At 44.1% G+C, this 10049-nt stretch overlaps 1 pseudogene; it reads right to left on the bottom strand.

Moving 5' to 3' along the window:
- LOC124040482 overlaps window positions 1-7725 on the bottom strand; it is an 11221-nt pseudogene extending 3496 nt beyond the window's left edge.
- Window positions 7726-10049: the final 2324 nt, after the last annotated feature.

Raw genomic sequence — 10049 nt, forward strand, 5'->3', positions numbered from 1 at the left:
ACCAGGGCCACACTGGGGTCTGCACCCAAACGCATCACTGGGGGCACACTGCCTGCCCTCCAGGACATCTACAGCACCGCAGAGCTCTCCAGAGGAGGGTGGGGTCTGCCAAACGCATCACCAGGGCCACACTGCCTGCCCTCCAGGACATCTACAGCACCGCAGGGCTCTCCAGAGGGGGGTGGGGTCTGCCAAACGCATCACCAGGGCCACACTGCCTGCCCTCCAGGACATCTACAGCACCGCAGGGCTCTCCAGAGGGGGGTGGGGTCTGCCCAACGCATCACTGGGGGCACACTGCCTGCCCTCCAGGACATCTACAGCACCGCAGGGCTCTCCAGAGGGTGGTGGGGTCTGCCAAACGCATCACCAGGGCCACACTGCCTGCCCTCCAGGACATCTACAGCACCATAGGGCTCTCCAGAGGGTGGTGGGGTCTGCATCACCAGGGCCAACTGCCTGCCCTCCAGGCATCACCAGGGCATCACCACACTGCCTGCCCTCCAGGACATCTACAGCACCATAGGGCTCTCCAGAGGGTGGTGGGGTCTGCCATCAAGGCCACACTGCCTGCCCTCCAGGCATCACCAGGGCCACACTGCCTGCCCCTCCAGGACATCTACAGCACCGCAGGGCTCTCCAGAGGGTGGTGGGGTCTGCCAAACGCATCACCAGGGCCACACTGCCTGCCCTCCAGGACATCTACAGCACCGTAGGGCTCTCCAGAGGGTGGTGGGGTCTGCCCAACGCATCACCAGGGCCACACTGCCTGCCCTCCAGGACATCTACAGCACCGTAGGGCTCTCCAGAGGGTGGTGGGGTCTGCCCAACGCATCACCAGGGCCACACTGCCTGCCCTCCAGGACACCTACAGCACCGATGTCACAGGAAGGTCAAAAAGATCATCAAGGACAACAACCACATGAACCACTGCCTGTTCACCCCGCTATCATCCAGAAGGCGAGGTCAGTACAGGTGCATCAAAGCTGGGACAGAGAGACTGAAAAACAGCTTCTATCTCAAGGCAATCAGACTGTTAAATAGCCATCACTAGCAGGCTACCACCCAGTTACTCAACATGAAGTGCCTGCAGCACTCCAGGACCAGGGTTCCATGCCCTAGAGACAGAACTAAATATTCTATGTGAATTTCCATATATCATGACACTAACAAAAGGGTTGAATTGTTCAGCAAAATGTCCAGTAAATGCTAACACAGCTTTGGTGATGAATGCATTTAGTACATAATGCATTTACTGTCATATCTCTATCAGGCTTGCTGTGACATGGGCCTGGATGGTGCAACATCTTCAAGCTGCCAGAATGAGGACTGTGGCCTTCAGTTGTACTGAACGCAAGGGTCTTACCTGGAAACAGGATGCACCTGAGCTCTATTCTGAGTCTTATAGCAAAGGGTCTAGAGTTCCTTGAGATGTTTCTACAACTTGATTGGAGTCCACTTGTGGTAAATTCAATTGATTGGACATGATTTAGAAAGGCACACACCTGTCTATATAAGGTCGCACAGTTGACAGTGCATGTCAGAGCAAAAACCAAGCCATGAGGTCGAAGGAATTGTTTGTAGAGCATCCGAGACAGGATTGTGTTGAGGCACAGATCTGGGGAAGGGTACCAAAAATGTCTGCAGCATTGAAAGTCCCCAAGAACACAATGGCCTCCATCATTCTTAAACGGAAGAAGCTTAGAACCACCAAGACTCTTCTTAGAGCTGGCCGCCCGGTCAAACTGAGCAATCGGGAGAAGGGCCTTGGTCAGGAAGGTGACCAAGAACCCAATGGTCACTCTGACAGAGCTCTAGAGTTCATCTGTGGAGATGGGGAAAACCTTCCAGAAGGATAACCATCTCTGCAGTACAGAAACCTGGCACCATCCCTATGGTGAAGCATGGTGGTGGCAACATCATGCTGTGGGGATGTTTTCAGTGGCAGGGACTGGGAGACTAGCCAGGATCGATGGAAAGATGAATGGCGCAAAGTACAGAGAGATCCTTGATGAAAATCTGCTCCAGAGTGCTCAGGACGTCAGACTGGGCGAAGGTTCACCTTCCAACAGGATAACGACCTAAGCACACCGCCAAGACAACGCAGGAGTGGCTTCTGGACAAGTCTCTGAATGTCCTCGAGTGGCCCAGCCAGAGCCCAGACTTGAACCCGATTGAACATCTCTGGAGAGACCTGAAAATAGCTGTGCAGCGATGGGAAACATGGCCTTTAAACTTTGAACACGTTCTGTCATACTGAATGCAGCCCAGGCAAATGTAATCGATCAACACGCCATTGCATTGATCAACCAGTGGTGTGTTAGATACCACCCACATACGTTTGCTTGATCACCCCTTTATCATCATACTGGAGGAAAAATTCATAAAGAAAGAAATAAAGAAATAATATAAATGAATAAAATTAAAGTGGGATAATTTTTTTAAAATTAGTATTTATCTATTTATGTGTGCAATCATTCATCCATGTATTTATTTATTCATTTAATTCTAATTATGGCAGCTTTGGTCCTCTATATCAGAACCACAAGTTCCATTCCTAATGTAAAGGAAGATGATGTCTGTGTGATTACTACATGTGGTGGTGATGAAGATAATAAAAGTCCTGGACTGAGAAGCATCTGTACTGCCTGTAGTGATTCAGAACCTGAAATATCATCATTAAGTCCACAGTGGGTGATGGTATCCAAGCTAAATGTTCAGACGGCTAGATGAGTTTTTTTCAACCAAACTGTCACATCTCTTAACTCTCTAAGCTCTAAACTCGTTTTATAAGCATGGGGAAATAACATTTTTGGTGAGAAGAGAAGGAGAGAAGTGTGTGTCAAAATAGTAGTGGGGTGAGGATTTGACACGTACATGGAGAGTATATGTTCAGCAGGTGGTGGTGCTACAGTTACACAAACCCCAGGCACTTAGCTCTAAACTCAACTCTCTAAACTGTAAACTGAGTGAAGGGTTAGAATAGGTCAGAGGTCGGGGGTTAGTTACCTGTTTGATAGCGCTGAGCAGCTTGCCGTAGCTGTACATTATGACAGAGAAAGGCAGTATCAGACAGAAGGTGAACAGACAGACGATGTAGGAGATGTTGTTGGGTGTCTGGGTCCTCCAGTCCACTGAACAGGTGGTTCCTAGAACACAGTACAACAATACACACTGTCAATATGAATACTGTTACTATGAATACGGTTGCTGTTACTATGAATACTGTTATTATGAATACTGTTACTATAAATACTGTTACTATGAATACTGTTTCTGTTACTATGAATATACTATGAATACGGGTACTATGAATACTGTTACTATGAATACTGTTACTATGATTACTGTTACTGTAAATACTGTTACTATGAATGCTGTTACTGTTACTATGAGTACTGTTACTATGAATACTGTTTCTGTTACTATGAATGTTGTTACTGTTACTATGAGTACTGTTAATATTACTATGAATACTGTTAATGTTACTATGAATACTGTTACTATGAATACTGTTACTATAAATACTGTTACTATGAATACTGCTACTGTTACTATGAGTACTGTTACTATGAATACTGTTTCTGTTACTATGAATACGCTTACTATGAATACGGGTACTATGAATACTGTTACTATGAATACTGTTACTGTAAATACTGTTACTATGAATGCTGTTACTGTTACTATGAGTACTGTTACTGTTACTATGAATACTGTTTCTGTTACTATGAATATTGTTACTGTTACTATGAATACTGTTAATGTTACTATGAATACTCTTACTATGCCTACTGTTACTATGAATACTGTTACTGTTACTATGAATACTGTTTCTGTTACTATGAATATTGTTACTGTTACTATGAATACTGTTTCTGTTACTATGAATGTTGTTTGTGTTACTATGAATACTGTTACTATGAATGTTGTTTGTGTTACTATGAATACTGTTACTATGAATACTGTTTATGTTACTTTGCATACTGTTACTATGAATACTATTACTGTTACTATGAATACTGTTGCTATGAATACTGTTACTGTTACTATGAATAATTTAACTATAAATACTTTTACTATGAACAATGTTACTGCTACTATGAATACTGCTCCTATGAAGACTGTAACTATAAATACTGTTACTGCTACTATGAATGCTGTTACTATGAAGACTGTAACTATAAATACTGTTACTGTTACTATGAATACTGTTACTATGAAGACTGTAACTATAAATACTGTTACTGCTACTATGAATGCTGTTACTATGAAGATGTAACTATAAATACTGTTACTGTTACTATGAATACTGTTACTATGAAGACTGTAACTATAAATACTGTTACTGTTCTATATACTGTTACTATGAAGACTGTAACTATAAATACTGTTACTGCTACTATGAATGCTGTTACTATGAATACGTTTACTATGAATACTGTTACTGCTACTATGAATGCTGTTACTATGCACGTTTACTATGAATACTGTTACTAGGTAATAAATACTGCAGTTCCATATTGCACATTCACACACACACACGCACGCACGCACGCACGCACGCACACACACACACACACACACACACACACACACACACACACACACACACACACACACATACATACACACACATGCACACACACACTCGCACGCACGCACCTGGTCCCTCGGGGCCATAGCTGCTCCAGCCCAGCAGCGGGGGCAGTGTCCAGGCCAGGGCGTAGACCCAGGAGAAACACACTCCAGCCACCGCTGTACCAAAGTCAGTACCATCCGCCTGCATCCGACACAGCATGGTGCAGCAACGCTCATAGGACAGCACTGCCAGGGAGATCAGAGACACGATACCTGGAACACATGCACAAGTGTCTGGAGAATAAGAGGGAGATTGAAACCCCAACATTAATTATTTGTATGTTTAATCACTTTAGGCTACTATTGAAGTTCATTGAGAAAATCTTACTCAAGATCCCGACAAAAGTTGTGATGCAGCTCTGCTGAACATTAAAACATTAGACCTGGCAGTGGCGATTTTTAGCATGTAAATCTTGGTGAGGCAACAACAAAAAATGTGTAGTTGCATGCCAGAAAAGCCACAACACAACAATACATTAACTGCCCACAAACTGTTAGGGCCTACATAAAGCTGTCCCAACAGCAGAGTCCCAACAGCAGTCCCAACACCTTACCACTGCTACACCTGGCTATCAGCGGAGCCTTGTTTGGCAGCGAAACAGTTCATTCAGCCTCATTTACTGCCTTTTAAAAAACATGGCTGACTTGCTTAAACAAATGTGGTTTCTACTGAAATTTGAGATGTACAAACTATGGCATAAGGGGATGACGACTGGATAAGAGGCCATCCATTATTTTGATTAAGACATTAATGAACGAGCTAGGACTTAATCAATATAACTACTTGTTCAGCACTTTTGAAATGTGCAGCAACAGAATTCAGAACATGGGCCGTTCTTACAGTATTCTCCCTGTACACCAAGTCAGAACCGTAGAATAAATAAAGGGGGAATATAAGCAGACAAGGAAAGCTCTTACAATATTCAATGATTACATTTCTCTAAAACAGGCTATAGGCTACATGTGCACCACCAAGTCAGAACAGTAGGCAAAATTAAGAGGGGGAAAGGGACCAAATTATTAGGGTGAGGAACATTGGCTACTAACAACTTACTATTTATTTTTTTTATTTAACCAGGCAAGTCAGTTAATAACAAATTGTTATTTACAATGATTGTCTACACCGGCTAAACCCTGACAACGCTAGGCCAATTGTGCGCCGTCCTATGGGACTCCCAATCACAGCTGGTTGTGAAACAGCCTGGATTCGAACCAGGGTGTCTGTAGTGACGCCTCAAGCACTGAGATGCAATGCCTCAGACCGCTGCGACACTCGGGAGCCCACAACATAACATACACTTAGTATTAATTTCTTAGCTACAGTGTACATATCTCCCGGCATATTACATTATTTTGCAGCAGTATACAAGACGTTCCTGGACTCACCTTGTTGTGCTGTGCTCACTTGAACAGGAAGGTGGTGTGACGGTCTTTCGTGGACAAATTGTGTCATCAAACTTTGTTATAAAAATTCTGCCATTCTCTGGATTTATGGTGTATTCAAAACATCTGGGAACTCGTAAAAAAAAACAAGGTCGAATCATGGTGACATCAGTGATCTTCAGGTCAAGCTCTAAAGAGAGGCCTAGTTCCCAACGTGCGATTCTGCGTTGGATGACCTTTCAAAAAATTCAGAGTTCCCAGTTGTCTTGAACTTACTGAAGTCAGATTTTCAGGTCCTGAGTTTCCAATTATTTTGAGCGCGGCAGAAGTCATGTTGGATTGACAGCATGGCCAATGTTGAATGTTTATCATTTTAAGCTTGGAAAAGAGACCCTTAAACCCAGACTCTGGACCACTCCACTGAATAGTAGGCTAGTGATTGCTTTGCAACACTTGCAGTTAGCCACTGATTCCTTCCAAACCACTCATTGTTGAATTTGCGATTTCCATCCGATGAGCACAGATACATTTTATCTACAATTTGTCTTCATTATTTATCTTCATATGACAAGGATTAAAAGGATTTGCCAGTAGATTGTCGACTTGATTCATGATGATGACTGCTAGCTTACAAACTAAGATTTTTAAAGTATGATGTTGACATGATCAGTCCAATCAAAGCTACTGTAGATATAATGTGGTTTGACGTTATTTTCAACTGTGGCCAATGACCTTGAGCTTTCTTGGATGGGCACTTCTAATGTAACTCTATGGCAGCACCCATGAGGCTTGAATTTGCGAGCTCTACCCTTACATTTGGCAGTGACTTAGTGTCCCTAGGAGTGACAGAACAGTGAGCCAATCACAGCACAACTAGAGAACATTACCAACCCCTACACACCCGTATTTCCCACCCCACCACCACAGAAAGCACTGAGCTACGCTGAAACACCTGCATTTTGGAGCTGCCTTACTCAAGAAAGAGAAAAAAAAAAAGACCATTTTGTATGCGGCTTTATTAACTCCATTGAATTACATTGTTTGCAAAATGATATCAAACACATTTAGTGAATACTTTCAGCTGAGCTGCGTTTGTTGGCAAGAGGAAATGATTTCAATTGGTTAAGGATAGGGTTTGGGGTTGTGGTAGGCTAAGTTTAGTCGATAAATATGACACACACACCCACACTAGGCTACTCACCCAAACAGGAGTTGATGAAGCCATACCAGACGCATCCCGCCCTACCGATCAGCCACTTGCCCTGCGTGGCAGCAGCGAAGCTGAACGGTGTCCCGAGCACGCAGACCAGCAGGTCCGAAAACACACACTCAACAGCAGGACGTTGATGGGCGAGCGCAGCGTATGGTACCGGCAGAATAACGTTAACACCAGGAGGTTGTTGAGGAAACCGAATGTACCTATGAACCCCAGACACACTGCCACCACGAGATGTCCCGTAGGACTCAGAGAACCTGAGCCTCCTCCCTGCGTGACCACCGTTTTACCGTCACTGACTCCCCATGGGCAGCTCACGCCGCAGCTCAGACTAACGTTAGACACTATCATACCGGCCCGTTAGTTACTCTACAGGTGGCCGGTGGAGTTGAGAGGAAAGATAATCCATTTGGTTCGGTCTCTCTGTCTCTGTCAGCCCATCACGAGAGGAGCACAAACAGCCGCGTGAAACATTGTAGTGTTTACTCACATCCAACTCTGCTCATGGTCTGGAGAGAAAAAGGACACCACTAAAAAGTGAATGTTCGTTCACTGTTAGCTGAAAACAACATCCCTTCATCAGGTGAATTCCACTGGGTAGAAACGGCAGTCCTCTCCTGCGCCCCGCTCACCGACTGGCTGCGTAAAGTTCAGTTAACTCTCAGTGAAGGATGCGTGTGTTTCCCTCCCCGTGGTCCACCGTGTGTACTCGGAGGTCATCTTGCTCTGCCCGCCACCGGGAGTCTTCTCGCGCTTTTAAAGGTGTGACGTTACATATCCTGATGCAAGAGAGTGTAAGGGAAAGGATTGGTCGTGAAAGGGGGCACATGGCAGCATAAGTGGTCATTTCATAATAATAAAAATAATAATGATGTTTCATAGTCACATTCACCGAATAGGTGCAGCGTAATATGTTATTTTACAGGGTCAGCCATATTAGTTGAGTCGTATGGCGCCCCTGGAGCAAATTAGGGTTGTGTCTTGCTTAAGGGCACATCGACAGATTTCCCACCTTGTCGGATCAGGTATTCGAACCAGCGACCTTAGTTACTGGCCCAACGCTAATAAGAGAGGAAATGATATTCATAAAACTGGTGTTTGTTGTTGATATATCCTTTCAACAAAACAGGAAACTGGAAATGCTTCTCTCCAGACCTGCCATATTCATCCTCCTCTCTAATGACTTGGGGTTCCCACCAACCTGTTGTTCTTCAAAGCAAACATACTGTACCTACATAGACGACAGATACTTGGTCGATGTGATGTAGCCTACACATTTCAGCACATTGGACAGCACCCTTCAGGCAGGACGTTTGATGGATGTATGAAAGCCAGATTTTTGATTCTCTGAAACAGTGATTTCTGATCTGACTTCCTCTAGTTATTATTATAAGGGAAAAAATGTTGAACAAATTCGGGGGCAATAGAAAAGCAGTAGCTAGAGAGATTATTCTGATTGGGTTAGGTCAGCCAATGTAATTCCCTGTCAGAGCACTGGGAAATCAATGCTATTGGGCTGGACATACAGAAAAGCACATACACACATTTATCAGGGCAGAGTGAGTTGTTATTTTGAAGACTTGTGTTAGCTCCCAAAGCTAATACCCTTTAGCTCATGCATACGGACGCTCACACACACACACACACACACACACACACACACACACACACACACACACACACACACACACACACACACACACACACACACACACACACACACACACACACACACACACACACACACACACACACACACACACACACACACACATCTTCTAGACTGTTGTCTACCTGGAACTCAGGGTCAGAGATTTAAAAAAGAAAGAGACAAAGTGACAGAGAAGGAGAAATGTAAAAATATCACCATCTGTTATGTTTGTGTCTCTCTGGTAACATTGTACTTTAGCTGTCCTGCTAATACAGCACTGTGGAAATACATGGAGAGAGAAAGAGGGAAGATAGAGAGAGAGAAGGGAGAGAGAGTGGAAGGGAGAGGGAGGATAGAGAGAGGGGAGGGAGAGAGAGGGAGGATAGAGAGAGAGACGACACAGGCTGGTGAAGGACCTGCATTTACCCTTAAGAGTATCTCGCTCTCTCTACCCCCCCCCCTCTCTCTATATATCCTCCCTCTCTCCCCCTCTCTCTCTCCTCCTCTCTCTCTCAATTTCATTTCAATTTAAGGGGCTTTATTGGCATGGGAAACATATGTTAACATTGCCAAAGGGACCAGGACGGCAGGGTAGCCTAGTGGTTAGAGCGTTGGACTAGTAATCGGAAGGTTGCAAGTTCAAACCCCTGAGCTGACAAGGTACAAATCTGTCGTTCTGCCCCTGAACAGGCAGTTAACCCACTGTTCCTAGGCCGTCATTGAAAATAAGAATTTGTTCTTAACTGACTTGCCTAGTTAAATAAAGGTTCAAAAAATAAAAGCAAGTGAAGTAGATAATAAACAAAAGTGAAATAAACAATAACAGTAAACATTAATAATAAACATTACACTCACAAAGGTTCCAAAATGAGAAAGAGATATCAGGCATGAGAGGATCTGCAGAGAAGAATGGGAGAAACTCCCCAAATACAGGTGTGCCAAGATTCTAGTGTCATACCCAAAAGACTGGAGGCGGGTGCTTCAACAAAGTACTGAGTAAAGGCTCTGAATACTTATGTAAATGTGATAATGAAATAAAAACGTAACAAAATAAAAAGTCAAGGGGTCTGAATGTTTTCTGAATGCTCTGTATGTGTCTCTAATATGGTCATACATTGGGCAGGAGGTTAGGAAGTGCAGCTCAGTTTCCACCTCATT

This window comes from Oncorhynchus gorbuscha, linkage group LG07 (assembly GCF_021184085.1).
Source record: "Oncorhynchus gorbuscha isolate QuinsamMale2020 ecotype Even-year linkage group LG07, OgorEven_v1.0, whole genome shotgun sequence".
Taxonomy (NCBI): Eukaryota; Metazoa; Chordata; class Actinopteri; order Salmoniformes; family Salmonidae; genus Oncorhynchus; species Oncorhynchus gorbuscha.